At 42.6% G+C, this 19778-nt stretch overlaps 1 protein-coding gene across 2 annotated transcripts in view; it reads left to right on the forward strand.

Moving 5' to 3' along the window:
* Positions 1-19778, forward strand: part of FLT1 (fms related receptor tyrosine kinase 1) — a 96458-nt gene that overhangs the window by 61410 nt on the left and 15270 nt on the right. The gene's annotated exons all lie outside the window — the stretch shown is intronic.

The raw sequence follows: 19778 nt of genomic DNA on the forward strand, positions 1-19778 counted from the left end.
TTTAAGACAAATAATGATGGGGATTTCATTCCACTAGCTTTATTTACTGAGTTCTTAGTATGATTTTTATGACACCTGTAAGAATGTATGTATCTTGTGTCACAAAATACCTGTCAAGACCTTTTTTACTAGACTAGTATCTTTTAACACATGAACGTAATGACACAATTTAATATGCATCTGTTGCTGTGGTTCAGCCATTTATATTTTCCACCATATATATGTTAGTGTAACATCTTATGTAAGAGTTAATCATACACTCAGTCCATTCATATGGGTTCCACTCACAACCTTCCCTTTTCCATTGTTGGTAGAAATAACGCGCTCCACAGGGTTTGGATGTGAGTAAGGGCAGCTTTTGTCTGGCGCCAAATGTTGTAGGACTATTCCCATGCGTTAACAGTAACGGAGGTCTGAGGATCTCTGTAGTTGGATAAAGGGCTCATTACCATATGATATTTATATGAATAAGCCTAACATGTGTTAAAATGTATGGTTCCCTTATTTTTAAAGGAAATAGCTGAACATTGTAGCACTAAGCACCTTCTGGGATATGCGTTACAGATATTGATACGTTAAACATAAATAATGCCACGTTAAAAATGTATGATCTACCCCATCGTTTGGTAAATAGACCCCATTACGGCCTATTCAAGTTAATTGAATGGCTCTAATGTATCTTATGGCATAGCACCGCTCTGTAAATATGGTGCTAAATGTATTCTTTTCCCATCTGTACTATAAATATATGCTTATAATAAGTTATTAGTCAGGATTTGGGCTCAGGAATATAAGACATCCTGTAAAAATCTAGCCATCTGATTGTAACTTGTCATCTACGTCAAAGGAAATAATTTCTGAGCTGGTGCTAAGGTATTGTACTGATGTCATTTTGAAGATTTTTTTCAATACACATAAAACAGCCCCAAAGAACAGGAAAGACTGTATCTTTAGGCACAATTCTCTGATTAAGGGACTTATTTTATAGCCACTGAAGCGGCTGAGCAGACCGTTTCCAGCTAAAATTATTTCTTGTTGTTACTTGTTACACATTTTAAAAACATTTATAAGCATTTTATCTTAGAAAAGGAATATATATATATATATATATATACAGTGCTCGACAAACCCACTCGCCCACTCGCCAGCTGCGATCGGAAATTGGCTCGTGGCCAGTAACATTTCCCCTGCTCTGCAAAAAAAAAAAAAAATCCCCTGCTCGGAAAAAAAAAAAAAAAATTCCTCTAGCTGATTGGCTGTGACGCGGGATGGAGCTGCCAGGACTTCAAACTGCCCTTCCTTCTCTGCACGGGTGAGGGAGAGGGGTGTGTGCGTGCGTCTGCTCCTCCTCCTCCTCTATACTGAATATCCTCCTGTATAATTGTGTCAGCTCCTGCAATGATCCGGTCATGGAGGATTTTGGACAGATGTTGGAGGTGGGTGGAATGAAATGCAATATAAATACACTGTTTCTCCTTCCCCCCCCTCTCCCGCTGCCCGGGCGGGCTGGGAGGTAATGGCGCGGGTGTTTCTCCTTCCCCCCCCCTCTCCCTCTGCCCGCGCGGGCTGGAAGGTAATGGCGCGGGTGTTTCTCCTCCCCCCCCCCCCTCTCCCGCTGCCCGCGCGGGCTGGGAGGTAATGGCGCGGGTGTTTCTCCTCCCCCCCCCCTCTCCCGCTGCCCGCGCGGGCTGGAAGGTAATGGTGGGTGTTCCCCCCCCTCTCCCGCTGCCCGCGCGGGCTGGAAGGTAATGGCGCGGGTGTTTCTCCTTCCCCCCCCTCTCCCGCTGCCCGCGCGGGCTGGAAGGTAATGGCGCGGGTGTTTCTCCTTCCCCCCCCTCTCCCGCTGCCCGCGCGGGCTGGGAGGTAATGGCGCGGGTGATTTTCCTTCCCCCCCCCCTCTCCTGCTGCCCACGCGGGTCGGGAGATACTGTAGTTGCGGGGGTGTTTCTCCCCCCCCTCCTGTGTGTGTTCCCCCCCCTCCTGTGTGCGTTCCCCTGTGTGTGTGTGTGTGTGTGTGTGTGTGTGTGTGTGTGTGTGTGTGTGTGTGTGTGTGTGTGTGTGTGTGTGTGTGTGTGTGTGTGTGTGTGTGTGTGTGTGTGTGTACACGTGTATATGCAGGACACTAGAGGTACCCCCCCAGTTTGTCACCCATCACACCAGTTACCCAGTCACCCATCCCACCAGTCACCCATCCCACCCAGTCATTAATCCCACCCAGTCACCCAGTCATTAATCCCAACCAGTCACCCATCCCACTCCCCACCCAGTCACCCATCCCACCCCCCACCCAGTCACCCAGTCATTAATCCCACCCAGTCACCCAGTCATTAATCCCAACCAGTCAACCATCCCACCCAGTCACCCAGTCATTAATCCCATCCAGTCACTAATCCCACCCAGTCACCCAGTCAGTAATCCCACCCAGTCACCAATCCCACCCAGTCAGTAACCCAGTCAGTAACTCCACCCCCCACCCAGTCACCCATCCCACTCCCCACCCAGTCACCCATCCCACCCCCCACCCAGTCACCCAGTCAGTAATCCCACCCCTCACCCCCCACCCAGTCATCCAGTCACCCAGTCAGTAATCCCACCCCCCACCCAGTCAGTAATCCCACCCAGTCACCCAGTCAGTAATCCCACCCAGTCACCCAGTCAGTAATCCCACCCAGTCAGTAATCCCACCCCACCCAGTCACCCAGTCAGTAATCCCACCCAACACCCAGTCACCCCCCACCCAGTCAGTAATCCCACCCAGTCACCCAGTCACCCAGTCAGTAATCCCACCCCACCCAGTCACCCAGTCAGTAATCCCACCCAACACCCAGTCACCCCCCACCCAGTCAGTAATCCCACCCAGTCACCCAGTCAGTAATCCCACCCAGTCACCCAGTCAGTAATCCCACCCCATCCAGTCACCCAGTCAGTAATCCCACCCAACACTCAGTCACCCCCCACCCAGTCAGTAATCTCACCCAGTCACCCAGTCAGTAATCCCACCCAGTCACCCAGTCAGTAATCCCACCCAGTCAGTAATCCCACCCAGTCACCCAGTCAGTAATCCCACCCAGTCACCCAGTCAGTAATCCCACCCAGTCACCCAGTCAGTAATCCCACCCAGTCACACAGTCAGTAATCCCACCCAGTCACACAGTCAGTAATCCCACACAGTCAGTAATCCCACACAGTCAGTAATCCCAAGAAGTCACACAGTCAGTAATACCACCCAGTCAGTAATACCACCCAGTCAGTAATCCCACCCAGTCAGTAATCCCACCCAGTCAGTAATCCCACCCAGTCAGTAATCCCACCCAGTCAGTAATCCCACCCAGTCAGTAATCCCACCCAGTCAGTAATCCCAAGCAGTCACACAGTCAGTAATACCACACAGTCAGTAATACCACACAGTCAGTAATACCACCCAGTCAGTAATACCACCCAGTCACCCAGTCAGTAATCCCACCCAGTCACCCAGTCAGTAATACCACCCAGTCAGTAATCCCACCCAGTCACCCAGTCAGTAATCCCACCCCCCACCCAGTCACCCAGCCAGTAATCCCACCCCCCACCCAGTCACCCAGCCAGTAATCCCACCCCCCACCCAGTCACCCAGCCAGTAATACCACCCAGTCACAGTCAGTAATCCCACCCCCCACCCAGTCACCCAGTCAGTAATACCACCCAGTCACAGTCAGTAATCCCACCCCACCCAGTCACCCAGTCAGTAATCCCACCCAACACCCAGTCAGTAATACCACCCACCCAGTCAGTAATACCACCCAGTCACACAGTCCGTAATCCCACCCCGCAGTCAGTCACCTCCACGTCAGTCAATCACCCCCTCTCTGTCTCTCTCCTTCTCCCTCCCTCTCTCCTCTCCTCCTCTCCCCCTCTCTGTCTCTCCCCCTCTCTGTCTCACTCCCTCTCTGTCTCTCTCCCTCTCTGTCTCTCTCCCTCTCTGTCTCTCTCCCTCTCTGTCTCTCTCCCTCTCTGTCTCTCTGCCTGTGTCTCTCTCCCTCTCTGTCTCTCTGTCTCTCTGCCTGTGTCTCTCTCCCTCTCTGTCTCTCTGTCTCTCTGCCTGTGTCTCTCTCCCTCTCTGCCTGTGTCTCTCTCCCTCTCTGCCTCTCTCCCTCTCTGTCTCTCTCCCTCTCTGTCTCTCTCCCTCTCTGTCTCTCTCCCTCTCTGTCTCTCTCCCTCTCTGTCTCTCTCCCTCTCTGTCTCTCTCCCTCTCTGCCTGTGTGTCTCCCTCCCTCTCTGTCTCTCTCCCTCTCTGCCTGTGTGTCTCTCTCCCTCTCTGTCTCTCTCCCTCTCTGCCTGTGTGTCTCTCTCCCTCTCTGCCTGTGTCTCTCTCCCTCTCTGCCTGTGTGTCTCTCTCCCTCTCTGTCTCTCTCCCTCTCTGCCTGTGTGTCTCTCTCCCTCTCTGCCTGTGTCTCTCTCCCTCTCTGTCTGTGTCTCTCTCCCTCTCTGTCTGTGTCTCTCTCCCTCTCTGTCTGTGTCTCTCTCCCTCTCTGTCTGTGTCTCTCTCCCTCTCTGTCTGTGCCTCTCTCCCTCTCTGTCTGTGCCTCTCTCCCTCTCTGCCTGTGCCTCTCTCCCTCTCTGCCTGTGCCTCTCTCCCTCTCTGCCTGTGCCTCTCTCCCTCTCTGCCTGTGCCTCTCTCCCTCTCTGCCTGTGCCTCTCTCCCTCTCTGCCTGTGCCTCTCTCCCTCTCTGCCTGTGCCTCTCTCCCTCTCTGCCTGTGCCTCTCTCCCTCTCTGCCTGTGCCTCTCTCCCTCTCTGCCTGTGCCTCTCTCCCTCTCTGCCTGTGCCTCTCTCCCTCTCTGCCTGTGCCTCTCTCCCTCTCTGCCAGTGCCTCTCTCCCTCTCTGCCTGTGCCTCTCTCCCTCTCTGCCTGTGCCTCTCTCCCTCTCTGCCTGTGCCTCTCTCCCTCTCTGCCTGTGCCTCTCTCCCTCTCTGCCTGTGCCTCTCTCCCTCTCTGCCTGTGCCTCTCTCCCTCTCTGCCTGTGCCTCTCTCCCTCCCTGTCCCTCTCTCCCTCCCTGTCCCTCTCTCCCTCCCTGTCCCTCTCCCTCCCTGTCCCTCTCCCTCCCTGTCCCTCTCCCTCCCTGTCCCTCTCCCTCCCTCTCCCTCCCCGTCCCTCTCCCTCCCCGTCCCTCTCCCTCCCCGTCCCTCTCCCTCCCTGTCCCTCTCCCTCCCTGTCCCTCTCCCTCTGTCCCTCTCTGTCTCTGTTCCTCTGTCTCTGTGTCTCTCTCTGTGTCTCTGTCTCTGTGTCTCTGTCCCTCTCTCTCTGTCCCTCTCTCTCTGTCCCTCTCTCTCTCCCTCTCCGTCTCTCTCCCTCTCCCTCCATCTGTCTCTCTCTCTCTCTCTCTCTCTCTCTCTCTCTCGATCTGGATATATTATTTACCTTATTCTGCTTTCTTCCAGATCTGATTCAAGTGTCACACGGAAGACATCGGAACCCCCCCCTAACCCAGAAGACAGGTAGGGAACACATCCCCTCCAATGTATAACATGGCGGGAATGAGGGTACCTGGACATTGAGGGACTGCGGATCAGGTAAGATCCAAGGCGGGATTGCTGCTTTAGATATTGTGAAGCGGGGGCATCCAGACACTGGTTAATGGGTGCAGGAAACTAGTCACACACACGTAACAAGGACTAATTGTAGTAAAGTATAAATGTACTACAATAAATATAAACTTATGTCAAAAACGAATGTTGTTCTTACTAGAAATTTATTACATTTCTTTTTTTTAAAAACGGGGTTGGGGCGTGGCTATGGGCGGGACTGGGGGCGGGACTAGAGGCGGGGCTAGGTGGCGAGTAGATTTTTTGGTTTGGCGAGTAGATTTTTGGGTGATTTGTCAAGCACTGTATATATATATATATATATATATACTCCACCTACACCTTTTGTAAAGCGCTTTATACACTGTGGGCACTTTATAAATTTATATTTACATACACACAGACACACAGACACACAGACACACACACACTCTTTCATCACTAACATTCATGGACTATTTAACACCTCAAGTCATAAATTGCATACAGCACAGACGGAGGGATAGGCTTCAGTCACATTTAACATTCCAAGATGCACTGTTTTTAAGTAAAATCCCTGTTTGCTTTATTTGTAACATCGCCAGAAGTAGAAGAGATCAGTTTATCTCGAAAGCTCGCACAAATAAAAGCATTTTGCTAGCCACAGAACGGTATCGTCTATTAATTTTTTATTTAATATATAAAAAATAGTATATATATATTTTATATATATAGTCAGATAAAGCAGTTGGCACTCCTGTAGATGCTGGTAGGCTGCAGGTGCGACAGCACTCTGTTAGAAATACTTCAAAAACGTGTATTAGTGATATGAATATATATATATAAATAAAAGCAAAGTTAAAAATAAATACATATTATATATATATATTGAGCATTGGAAAATCCCATTATTTATATTGTTGTAGAAAAAAAACCAGATTAAAATAAGCAAAGTTAAAAATAAATACATATATACACACACACACACACACACACACACACACACACACACACACACACACACACACACACACACACACACACACACACACACACACACACACACACACACACATATTCAGGAAGGTCCCATTCTGTAGGACCGAAACGTTGGGTTTCTGGATGTATTTTTGCTTTCACTAATACACTTTGATTTTCAACATTGAGTGCTGTCTCTTGTTTACCAATCCTTGGAACGGTAACGTATAACTACATTCTCTATATGGGACGTGCACCTGTGGCTTACCAGCACCTATTGGAGTGCCAACTGCCTTATCTGACTATATATATATATATATATATATATATATATATATATATATGTTACCATTCCTGAGGAAGGTCCGTTTTGAAGGACTGAAACATTGGACTATTTGATGTATCACTGTTATCACTAATACACATTTTTGAAGTATTTCTAACAGTGCTGTCTCTTGATTGCCAGACCTTGGAATGGTAACGTATGAATGTGTGTGGTGTGTGTGTGTGTGTGTGTGTGTGTGTGTGTGTGTATATGTATTTATTTTTTAACTTTGCTTATTTTAATCTGTTTTTTTTCTATAACAATATAAATAATGGGATTTTCCAATGCTCAATTTTAAAATAGGAACTGAGAGACATTGGCTTACACAACCAATTCCACATTATTATTGGAACATGACATAGGGTTTTAACAATTAACTAGGTTGCCTTTAATCCTGTTATGTACTTAAGTATTTTACTGCATGTACACTTTTCAAAAAATCTATTTTCCAAAACTATTTAACTAAATGAATAAAAAAAAGAAAAGCTGATGTCTATTTAAATTGCAAGGCCGCTAGGGGATACCGAGCATGCAAGGCAAGTAGCTGTCTAGGGTGCTGAAATATCAGACACTTAAATGATACACACACTTATTAACACTTCAAGGAAAAGTCACTTTACTTTCATCCAATACTTTGTATAAACTATGTATAAATTGATAGAAGAGGGCACTATAATTACAGCAGTTTATTTAAAAGTGTAATTTCTCCTAAGCATTTGTGTTTTCTATATGACACTACTGTATATTGATCACTCTTTAAATATAGGCAAACAAAAATAGTACTTGTTTATGCAGATGTTGGAAACTATCAAAAAATAATCATTCATGTTGGGAAAAGAAAGAATATGTTAATAAATAGAAGTGTGCTTTTCTACCATGGTGCATTGCTGGGAGTGGAATTACAACTAGGCATAGCATGGTAAAATAAGCTCCATGTACAGTAGGTATACTTTTCAATATGTACAGTAAGCAATATCAATATGTTATAAATTACTCATTTAAATATGAATAGCTATGTGATATTATTGAAATAATGTATTTATAGTAATCTAGTTTACAAACCTATGAAAAAAAGGCATGTATTAGTTGGATTTAATAGTAAGACATATGGCTAAAGGCATAGAAAGCAGAGCATTTCCAGACAGAGATTTCATACAACTAAAGAAAGTATAATACTTACATTAACAAAGTTAAGAAACCAAGATCATTAGCAACTTTCATTCTGAAGGAATACGGTATTTATCACACTAAACTGCTGTGATGCAGATTACACAAATATCTGCCACAGGGTTGACACTCTGGGAGAGGGGGAGGAAGCAAAATGAATAATGATTTACAGTAGATAGATTGGAATGGTCAAGAGTGGGACAACTTCAATTTAATGCCAATAAGTGCAATATATTGCACATGGATCACAAGAATCCAAAATCAGAATACAGGATCAATGGCCCTATAATGACTATAGAGGGAAGGAACCTCATTATTAAGGGAGTCATTATTTCAGCTTACTTAAAAGTAGGCAATCAATGTAACAAAGTTAGGTTGTACAATAAGAGGTATTATCAGCAGAAAGAGATTAGTAGTAATACCACTTTTTAGATCATTGGTGAGACCTCGTCTAGAGTACTGAGTTTAATTCTGGAGATCATATCTCCAGAATAGGTAAATTAATTGGAGATTTTGCAAAAAGGGCTACTAAAATTATGCCTGATCTACTGCACAAAACTTGTTAGGAAAGACTAATGGGCCTTACTATGTTCATCTATTACATAAGGGAGAGTGGGATATGATGCAAACTTTAAAGTACATGACGGGTTTCAGCAAAGTACAAGAGGGAAACATGTGTAGGAGAAGTGCTAGAACAAGAGGTCATGCCCTGAAGCTGGAGGGTTGCAGGCTCATGGGATATGTGAGGAAGTACTTCTTCAGGGAAATGGTGGTGAATTTGTGGAATAGCCTCCCAACAGGTTCATGGGGTCAGTACAAATATAAGATATTTCAATAATGCTGGGGATAGACATAAGAAATAAAACCATGGATCAAATAGTGCTGTCAAAACCTATATTTGTATGGGTCAATGTATCAACGCAGTAGTGATGCAACGCACTAGCAAAAAGATTGCTCCAAAATGTACTGTAGCTAAGAAAAAAAATCCTATTGCATATGGTGCAATTGTTTGCCCCAGATTTCCACAATTGTTGCCTTAATGCATATCCTGAAAGTTGCTGCAGTTCTTGCCAGCTTTGATTTACGGTTGAAATCTGGTGGGTGAAAGTAGGAAAAATCAGCGGCTTTGTGCATTTTCTTATCACTTTTTCTCCGCATCAAAAAAATCCACCAAGTTTTAAGGGATGTAAATATTCCCCCTTAACAACGTGTCACATTTGTTAACAAGTTTCATTCATTTCATCCAATAACAATGCATTACATCAAAGAAAGCATTGCATTAATACAACGCTTTACCTCTTAAAAGTTTAAATCAGACTGAGCAGCCTTGCACTTAACTTTAGAGGCAAATTCATTGTTCAGTTCTACTCTTAACTTGTTTGAAAGTTTATTAATGACATTTCACCAGAAAATATGTTGTCAGGAAAGTGGACGTGAGTCAGGTTAGTAAACCAAACTGTGCCATGGAAGGAAACTTGTGCTGTATATTTATTGCTGCTATACTGTTTACTATGCGCTACAGCTCTATCATGAAGGTCATTTATAATGCTGCATTAGTACTGTATACAAATGTCATGTAGTACACGCTTGCCCCGGAAACTTTTGTCATTTAGTAGTTATAATTATAACATTCTATTGTGTTTGGCATGCTGTCTGCAAATGGCAGCAGAAGTTTAAAAAATTGCTAAGAATATAGGGAATGAAAGAAGCGGAGCAGCTCGAAGACAGTGTTAAAGCAAAGGTTGATAACAGTGGCCTTGTCCAGAATAGGCCATGGGAGTTTTCTTATCTCCCTTTGGCAGGAGGTGCTTTGTGCTTCCTGTGCGAAATCAGGAGCGTACGCTGCTTTCCTCTTGTTGTTTGGCTTCCTTCTCTATACAAGACTGTTCCCAGCACTGCTGTTATCTTTGCATCTTCAAACATGGCACAATTTACTTCCTTAAAAGCTTTATGTATTCTTAAGGGCCGAGCTATATCCCCCATCTCCTTCAAATTCTTTGTTAACTCCTTCAGTGACAATGAACTTATCATGATGGCCCTTTATCACTAAATGGGTTAAGCAACTTTACATTCAATTTCCATTCCCCATCCCCCCCCAAACAAAATAGTGAAAAAAAAGTAATTTCTGGAGGAATAGACTTTGACAGAGTAACCATTTCCCTGCAGAGAGCTAGCAATGCAATGCGTTGCTGGCCTCTCTGGCAGCAGAAGGGTTAACACATCGCAAGATCCCAAGTGTAGAATTCCTCCAAGGCAGGGATGGGCAACACCAGTCCTCAAGTGCCACGAAGATGCCAAGTTTTAAGGATACCCCTGCTTCAGCACAGGTGGGTCAGTCAAAGACCACCTGTGCTGAAGCAGGGATATCCTAAAAATCTGACCTATTGGTGGCCTTTGAGGACTGGAGTTGCCCACGCCTGATCTAAGACCTTTGAAAGAAATGATTGCGGGAGCTGTAAGCTTCCTGTTACTATGCAAAGCCAGATTTACGGCTTTCTTCCTCTCCTCCTCCTTTTCTTGGTTTCTAATATTAAAATAGAAATGATGACTTCTGCTAAAGTCTATTCCTCAATTAATGGTAAGAGAAAGAAAAACACGGGGCGACAGTCAAGGACAGGCTGGCGGAAAGTCGGAAAATAAATATTCCCAAATCATTTTTTTTTTGGCGTGCAAAGTACACTTAACCTGCTCACTGCCAGAAGTGGCAGCAATGCATTGCAGCACAGAGGGAGTTTAGCTACATGCTAATGAACATGGTATAATGCGAATGTACTGTACATGTTTAATGGTTATGCTGTTCATTTTATTAAAATATATCTATTGTTATCTAGATTTTAATTTGATAGTAAAATACTTTTATGTTAGTTAGTCACCTCAATTTCTAAGATGTATTAAGCTGTAGGTTCTTTGGCACTGGTAGACAACAGGGGCAGTGCAAGAGAATGGTTACCTTTACATAATACCCTCTCTCAGTGCTAGTCCAATGAGGAGTGATGGTGACTAATTTCTAGAAGTGCTATAGCAATATGACGATTAAATAAGACAATTCAAGTACAAAAAGATTGGTGCTACCATCCCTGAATTCCTATTACAGCATGTGATAAACTTGCCACAACTACTATCTTAGGTATGCAAAAGTGTGTACAGACATACCCCACATTAACGTACGCAATGGGACCGGAGCATGTATGTAAAGCGAAAAGGTACTTAAAGTGAAGCACTACGTTTTTCCCACTTATCGAGCCGGTATTGCTATTCATCACGTGCAGACAGGCGCATGCGTGAGCTGCCATTTGCCTATTGGGTGATATGTCCTTACTCGCGAATGTACTTAAAGTGAGTGTCCTTAAACCGGGGTGTGTGTGTAGATAGTGGGGTCCCATGTTAGTCCATAGATAAAAACCATTTCTCGTTAAAAAGAAGATGACGGGGCCTATGTATAAAGTGTCAAAAAAAGCTATTTTGTCATAAAAAGTGACGCACAGAAGAGTAACAGATTCATGCGTCTTGGTGCGCCAATGTGTAAAACCGATCGATTGTGATGCGTTGTGTGGCATGGGTGTCACCTTTATCTTAGAGGCTAGCGTTGCACACTTATGCAAATTACATGTATTAAAATAATTGGAAGCATGCACCACTTTACTGCGCCATAAATGCATACAAAAAAGTCTTGGCGTAAACTGCAAATGCAAATAAAATGCAAATTATTATTAATGCATCCAACATGATGCACATTATACCAAGGGTAGTGGCATGCACTCTTTCCATTTCTTTAAAATAAATATATTCTTTACATATAGCCCCCCCCCCCCCCCCGGTATCTTGTAATACTGTAGCAAACTGATGTTACAAGAGAGTAGCAATCTTTCAGGACCACTAAAGTCCCTTCTCCAGACTGATGTTACAATGTAGTGCTGAGTCTAAGAAACCATTGTAAAACATACTATTATACAGTATATAGAACATTTAAAAAGTTGATATCAATATACATGCAGACCTATCCAGTAACCATAAGGCACAGTATAACATATTTGTTGGATTATTATAAAGACCGTTCTTAATCTCCTGGAACAACCTGCCACTCTTTGAATGATTATATAATGCTTGAGAATCTTCATATTAAGGTATCTTAGATCTGATCTCATGTATTAAAAACGATAGAAATAATTATTAGTTAAATTACTAAACGTTTTGAAATGGGAATATGCCCCTCTCTCTTCATTGCCTCTATATATTTCACTGGCATGCCCCCTTCCTTTTCTGCGGTGCAAGTTTGGACCACCTGATTTCTTCCTACTTTACCATGAATAGGCCCTCATTATCTTAGACATAGATCTAAATACAGGGATGTAAGGACAAAATGTAATCCTAAATAAGGATGTCACATTGCCACTACTAGTCTCTGGTCAGTTATGCACCAATACATAAATAATTTTTTTCTGATAAAAATTATATTTGTATCTCATCAAAGAGGAATCATTTGAAAACCTTTTCTTTCCTAGTAGCAGTGTTAATCCACTTGGAATAGTAATACTTATTTTGGACAAGTAAGTATTTGTAGGACAATCTTTCTAGAGTTATGAGCTTTTCTTCCGGGCACACATTACTGATCAACAAGGTTTTTCTAAACTTGCAAAGAACCCATAACAACAATAATAATAATAATATTAATAATAATAATAACAAAAGCATAGTAACAGCATGCCAAAGTATAATGCATGGTGGGTGGCATGATGGTTTTATATTTATTTGAATAACTTTGTCTAGAAATTATTTAACTAAACTATAGAAACTGACATTGTAGAACTAGCAAATAATTGCAACACTGGACACAACAGTATACCATATGCAGCAACAGTATACCATATGCAGCAACAGTATACCATATGCAGCAACAATATACCATATGCAGCAACAGTATACCATATGCAGCAACAGTATATCATATGCAGCTACAGTATACCATATGCAGTAACAGTATACCATATGCAGCAACAGTATACCATATGCAGCAACAGTATACCATATGCAGCAACAGAATACCACATGCAGCAACATTATACCATATGCAGCAACAATATACCATATGCAGCAACAGTATACCATATGCAGTAACAGTATACCATATGCAGCAACAGTATACCATATGCAGTAACAGAATACCACATGCAGCAACATTATACCATATGCAGCAACAATATACCATATGCAGCAACAGAATACCACATGCAGCAAGATTATACCATATGCAGCAACAGAATACCATATGCGATTATCATAGTGGTAACATTTACATCCAGTTTTGTGACTTTACTAATGTTACTTTAGGATAACAGCTGCTTTGACAAACAGAATAAGAAATTGTAAATACGCAATCATTTCCTTTCACCTTTTCCAGTGAGCATATTTGAAAAGAGGGTGCCTTCTGGTAAATTACGCTGAGTAGTTTTCAAGCAGAAATCCAATCTGTTTTTTAAAATTACAGTTTTGAAGCACGGGGTCTCCGGAGCTGAACCATGTTCATTTCAGCTCCAAGGACCCCCTGCTTCCATAGATACTTATCTCCGAAGGGGGTGCCAGTATCACCTGAAATTTGCTACAGTTTAAAGCCCCCGGTCACATGAGCCAATAGGAAGCCACACTGGATTACGTCACGGCTTCCTATTGGCCCGCAGGGCCCGGGAGCTCTGAAAGCAGCCATATAGTGAACCCTGGAGTGACTACCAGCACCCACTATGGAGGTAAGTACCTCTGGAAACAGGGGATCCCCGGAGGTGAAGTTAATGGGGTTCAACTCCGGAGGCCCCTGCTTCAATCCTTAATAAAAAAAAACAGATTAATTCTTTTAACGCTTGTATTGCCTCTTCAAAAGTTATATGTCCATTTGTAGGAGAAACACTCTTGTTCAGCTTATAGTGAGTGGGATGATGCAAAACAAGTGAATATTTGGATAGCTTGGAGGAAAAATTTGCTGTTCTAATGCACTCAGAATCCCATAGTTATAATAAGTTCAAAAAGAAGATTCTAAAACAAAACTTTTAATGATGTAACTACAATTATAGGCTAAAGCAGTAAAATTCAGGGCATTATTGAAATCCCTGCTCTCTGATTAGTTAAAATTCCAGGCATTATCCAATCAATAATGGGCTGGAATTTTTGGCACCCTGCCAAGTTTTTCAACCAATCAGCTTTCAGTTCTCATTAACAAAGAGTGATATCAGCTCTTAGACAGGGGAGGTGATTGGACAGGAGGCAGCAGCAAGGCAGTGACGCCTCCCCCTCCCTGCCTGAAGAGAGCTCCGCACAGGAGAGTGAGGGGAAAGGTCTGTGTGTCTGCTGTGTGTTTTGTGGGTGTAGAGGGGGCAGCAGAGTCTGTTTTGTTGGTGTGTGTGTCTGTTGTGTGTGTGTTTTGTGGATGCAGAGGGGGGTCTGCAGTGTGTGTTTTGTGGGTGGAGGATGGGTGCAGAGTGTTGTGTGTGTGTGTCTGCAGTGTGTGGGTTTACAGGGGGAGCTGCTGGTGTGTGTTTTGTGGATGTAGAGGTGGCAGAGTCTGTTTTGTAAGTTTGTGTGTCTCTGCAGTGTGTGTTTTGTGGGTGCAGAGGGGGGATACTGTGTGTGTTTTATGGGTGGAGGAGGGGTGCAGAGTGTTTTTTGTGTGTTTGTCGCTGCAGTGTGTGGGTTTACAGGGGGCTGCAGTGGATATAGAGGGGGGGCTTCTGGCGTGTTTTGTGGATGACAGGGCGCAGCTGTCTGTTTTGTTGGTTTGTGCGTATCTGCCGTGTGTTTTGTGTGTTTAGAGGGAGCTGCAGTGTGTGTCTTCAGTGCGTCTAGAGGGTGGAGGAGGGCTGCAGAGTTTGTTTTGGTGTGTGTGTGTCTGCAGTTTTGTGTATTTACAGGGGGCTGCAGTGTGTTTCTGTAGGTGTAGAGGGGGGGGGGCTGCTCTGTGTGTGTGTGTGTCTTCTGTGTGAGTTTTGTGACTGTAGGGGGTGGAGGAGGGCTGGAGAGTGTTTTATGGGTGTAGGGGGGGGGTGGAAACTGCAGAGTGTGTTTATGTATATAGAGGGGGGTTGCAGAGTGTTTGTGTGTATAGAGGGGGGCTGCAGAGTGTGTGTATATACAGGGGGGATGTGTGTATGTACAATTTCCATTTAATAAACGTGCAGTAAAATAATGTAGATGATCATGCTGATAAAAATCAATATGACTAAAAAAGTGTCTACAAAAGTGTCTATCTTTTTATGAAAAATTAAAAATAAATAACATAAGCCTACATTTAGCCTACAATAGTAATAATCCCCTCAGAACAGGGCATTACTGGCCAATAATGCCCTGGCTGGGTTAAAGTCCTTCGGCTTCGCCTCGGGCCTTCATCTCTTCCAGCCAGGGCATTATTGGCCAGTAATGCCCTGTTCTTCTGGGATTATTACTTAAATATACACACAATGAATTTGTGCTTACTATCATGTGGAAGTTATGTACCAATTTATCTTATGTGGAAAACGTGTACTGTTGTTTGGCTAACAAATTACATTTATCAAGGAATTGGTACAATTAGATTTTTATTCTTTGATAAATCTGGTGCAGATTTTGTTTCCACAGAATTGCTCTAGTTTTCCATCTAGAAAACATAGAGTAGGTAGGTACAGAACATGGCATCGATAGCTATTTTGTGATATTTAGGGACTAGTATGATAACTAAGTGGGAGTATTTGAAAGCATTTATAGTAGTATACTTTTCTCACGGTGTAAAACAAAATAGATTTAAAAGTAGTCTTTGGTGAAATCTATCAGGGTTCAAACTGTTCTTTGTTGTAATTTTGGCCCCTTTGTGAACAAAATGTATTTAATTGCTGCTGACTCATGGATTGAGGTGATAGCACTGGGAAGGATTTCTCACTCCATTCATACGTGAATCCAGACATAGACAACTCCTTCCTGGTAACTTCATTGTGCTTCCACCGGAATCCCAAAGGAATCATTGGGGAATTTCCATATAGTTTCCCCTTTCATAAATTCCATTGATCCTTTGTGCTGACTGTGTGCATTTAACAACCAAAAGGTCATAAACTATAGATGTTAAGTGTTCCCCAGCCAATGCTATAACAGGTTATTGAATCTAATGAGTGTTAATTAAGTAATAATCCCCGAAGAACAGGACATTACTGGCCAATAATGCCCTGGCTGGAAGAGTTGAAGGCCCAAGGCGAAGCCGAGGGACTTTAACCCAGCCAGGGCATTATTGGCCAGTAATGTCCTGTTCTTCGGGGATTATTACTATTATAGGCTAAATGTAGACTTTTTGTCATAAATAATAGACACTTTTGTATAGTTAAATAGATTTTTTTATTAAAATAAAATGGTAAATACATGAAACCACCTCTATATACGCTTAGCTGCAGATATCTATATCCACACACTGCCGCCCCCTCTGTGTACACACATACACACACAGCAGCTCAACACACACACACACACACACACACACACACACACACACACACACACACACACACACACACACACACACACACACACACACACACACACACACACACACACACCACACACACCACACACACCACACACACCACACAGCACCTCTACACACACAGCACCTCTACACACACAAACACACACCACACACACAAGCACACACTCTAGACACACAGCACTTCCTCTACACTCAACACAGCACATCTACACACACACACAACACAGCAGCTCTACACACACACAACACAGCAGCTCTACACACACACACACACACACACACACACACACACACACACACACACACACACACACACACACACACACACACACACACACACACACACACACAAACCCTGCTGCTACACACACATGCTACACCCATAAACACTGCTGCTGACACACACACACACACACACACACAGTAGCTCTATACACACACACACACACACCAGCTCTACACACACAAACTGCTGCTACACATACAACAGCACATCACACACACACAAACACTGCAGCCACAACCAAAAATGCAGCCACTTACTAAACTTTGCACTCTCCCCCCCCCCCCCCACCTCTACACACAACACAGCACCTCTACACGCACCCCCCCCCCCCACACACACACACAACACTGCACCTCTATACACAACACAGCACCTCTACACACACAACACTGCACCTCTATACACAGCACCTCTACACACAACACAACACCTCTACACACACAAACTGCTGCTACACACACATGCTACACCCATAAACACTGCTGCTGACACTGACACACACACACTGGAGCTCTAAACACACACACACAGCACCTCTACACAGATATACAATACAACAGCACAGCACACACACACACTGCTACTGACACACTCAAACACAAACTGCAGCCACAAAGAAACTGCAGACGGCCACTTACTTCTTTGCAGACTCCCCCTCAATTCAACTGAATCTGATCAGAAAATCTCAGTCAGCTCGGGAGAGGGAGGAGTCAACCCGTGGCTGATACTTCCTGACCAATCCCCTGCCCTGTCTCAGAGCTGTTACTTCATTCAGACGAATCACCTGCCCTGTCTCAGCTGTTCTGAAAGCTGATTGGCTGGAAATAAACACATTGAAAACTACACATTGCAAGCTGCTTAAATTCCGGGCATTACTGATTGGATAATGCCCGGAATTTTAACCAATCAGAGAGCAGGGTTTTCAATAATGCCCGGAATTTTACTGCTTTAGCTTATACTTTGAAACAACTTGTACAAGCAAAGAACAACTCTTTATTTGAGCTATTGTTAGCACTAATAAAGTATACTTGATTTATGCAAATTGTGAGCAAGCAAAACTAGTCATTAGACAAGGTTTTTACATGCAGTATTTATAACTAGCAAATAAAGGCATTATCTCAGGTTAGTGTGTTTTGTCCTATTACTATTATATTGCAGGTACTTACAGGCAAAATGGTAATAGCTTGTGTAGTATATCTGTATATCATGTTCCTGATTATTGATAGCTTGCTTGTATGCAATATATTTCATCAGGGGTAGTTTGATAATAGTCGCCTACCATTGTTAAATAGTGTATGGTTGACATAGTAACACCTAGGCTCAATCAAGGCAGAAACATACAGAACACCTACAAGCTCAAATTGAACCCCCAAAATACCCACAACATATATATAAGCATATAAGTTTCACAGAGGAGTGCTACTGAGCATGGCAATTTATATTTAAAACCAGAGACATAACATAAAACACAGACAAAGCTCAGTGCACATCCAGAAAAACGTATATACGGTACAGTGCCTAAATATACATGTATAAATTTCTAATAAATAAAATGGTCTTTTAGTTTAACATTTTGGCCAAATTGTTGTAAGCCCTTGAGCCAAGCTTCACGGCAGACCACGTTTCAAGGGTCCCTACACTAATATAAATTCTTAATAACATGTGCATTGCCAGGAAGAATGATTTATAATAAATCTGTCAATATGAGTTGCAAAAGTTCTAAGTCTGATTGAAGCTTTTATTAACCTGTACATTACCAGGAAAAGCACTCTGTAATAGATTTGTCACAATCACACTGCATGCAGGCAAGTTCCCCTGATAGTTGGAGATGCCATGGAGTGAGCTTTTAACCATTTAAATGTGGGAGGGAGTGAGCTTCAATTGGATAGGAGGTTGCCACCCTCCAAAACAGCCAAGACTAGCTGCACAAGAATTATAAAACATACAGAACACCTACAAGCTCAAATTGAACCCCCAAAATACCCACAACATATATATAAGCATATAAGTTTCACAGAGGAGTGCTACTGAGCATGGCAATTTATATTTAAAACCAGAGACATAACATAAAACACAGACAAAGCTCAGTGCACATCCAGAAAAACTTATATACGGTACAGTGCCTAAATATACATGTATAAATTTCTAATAAATTAAAAAAAAAAAAAATGGTCTTTTAGTTTAACATTTTGGCCAAATTGTTGTGAGCCCTTGAGCCAAGCTTCACGGCAGACCACGTTTCAAGGGTCCCTACACTAATATAAATTCTTAATAACCTGTGCATTGCCAGGAAGAATCAAGGCAGACCAATAATATATTAGACCAATATATAAAACAATGGGTACTGTGTTCTATACTATATGTGCAGGTCAAGACTTTAGTACTCAACATGAAAGTTTACAAATATATAAAAAGAGGAATTACTGTATATATATATGTAAAAAAAAAATTGAACATACAAAGGTATAAATTTAAAATAAAATAAATATATTTTTATATTTCTATTCATGTTTTTTTTATATATATAATCCCTCAAATATTTTATCAAAATACAGAAAATATTAAATAAAACAAAAGAGAAACTAGGTAAACACTTTTAGTAAATCAGTTTGAGGATGTAGACAACTATGTGGATCCTAAATATATTGATTTTAATTAGTAGATCTTGCCGAAAGAGCATCAATTTCTTATGCTACAGTATCTCTTGCAATTAGTAATACATTTAATTTGAACACAACAATTCTTCATACAATAGATGTAGTTTGTATATGACCTTTCTTCTGAAGATGTTACTGTCATCACCACCTTTTAAATACTGTATGCAAGAAGTCTGACAATTAATATTTGATCAGAAATTACAAGACAAAATCGTTAGTTCTGTTAGATCTTTGCAAAACAGGTTAAAGTTGTTAGAATGCATTGGTACAATTAACCGTTTGCAAAGTTACTCATCATCTACAGTATAATGATAGCATTAGTCAACATAAGCAT

Source organism: Ascaphus truei, chromosome 3, assembly GCF_040206685.1.
Source record: "Ascaphus truei isolate aAscTru1 chromosome 3, aAscTru1.hap1, whole genome shotgun sequence".
Taxonomy (NCBI): Eukaryota; Metazoa; Chordata; class Amphibia; order Anura; family Ascaphidae; genus Ascaphus; species Ascaphus truei.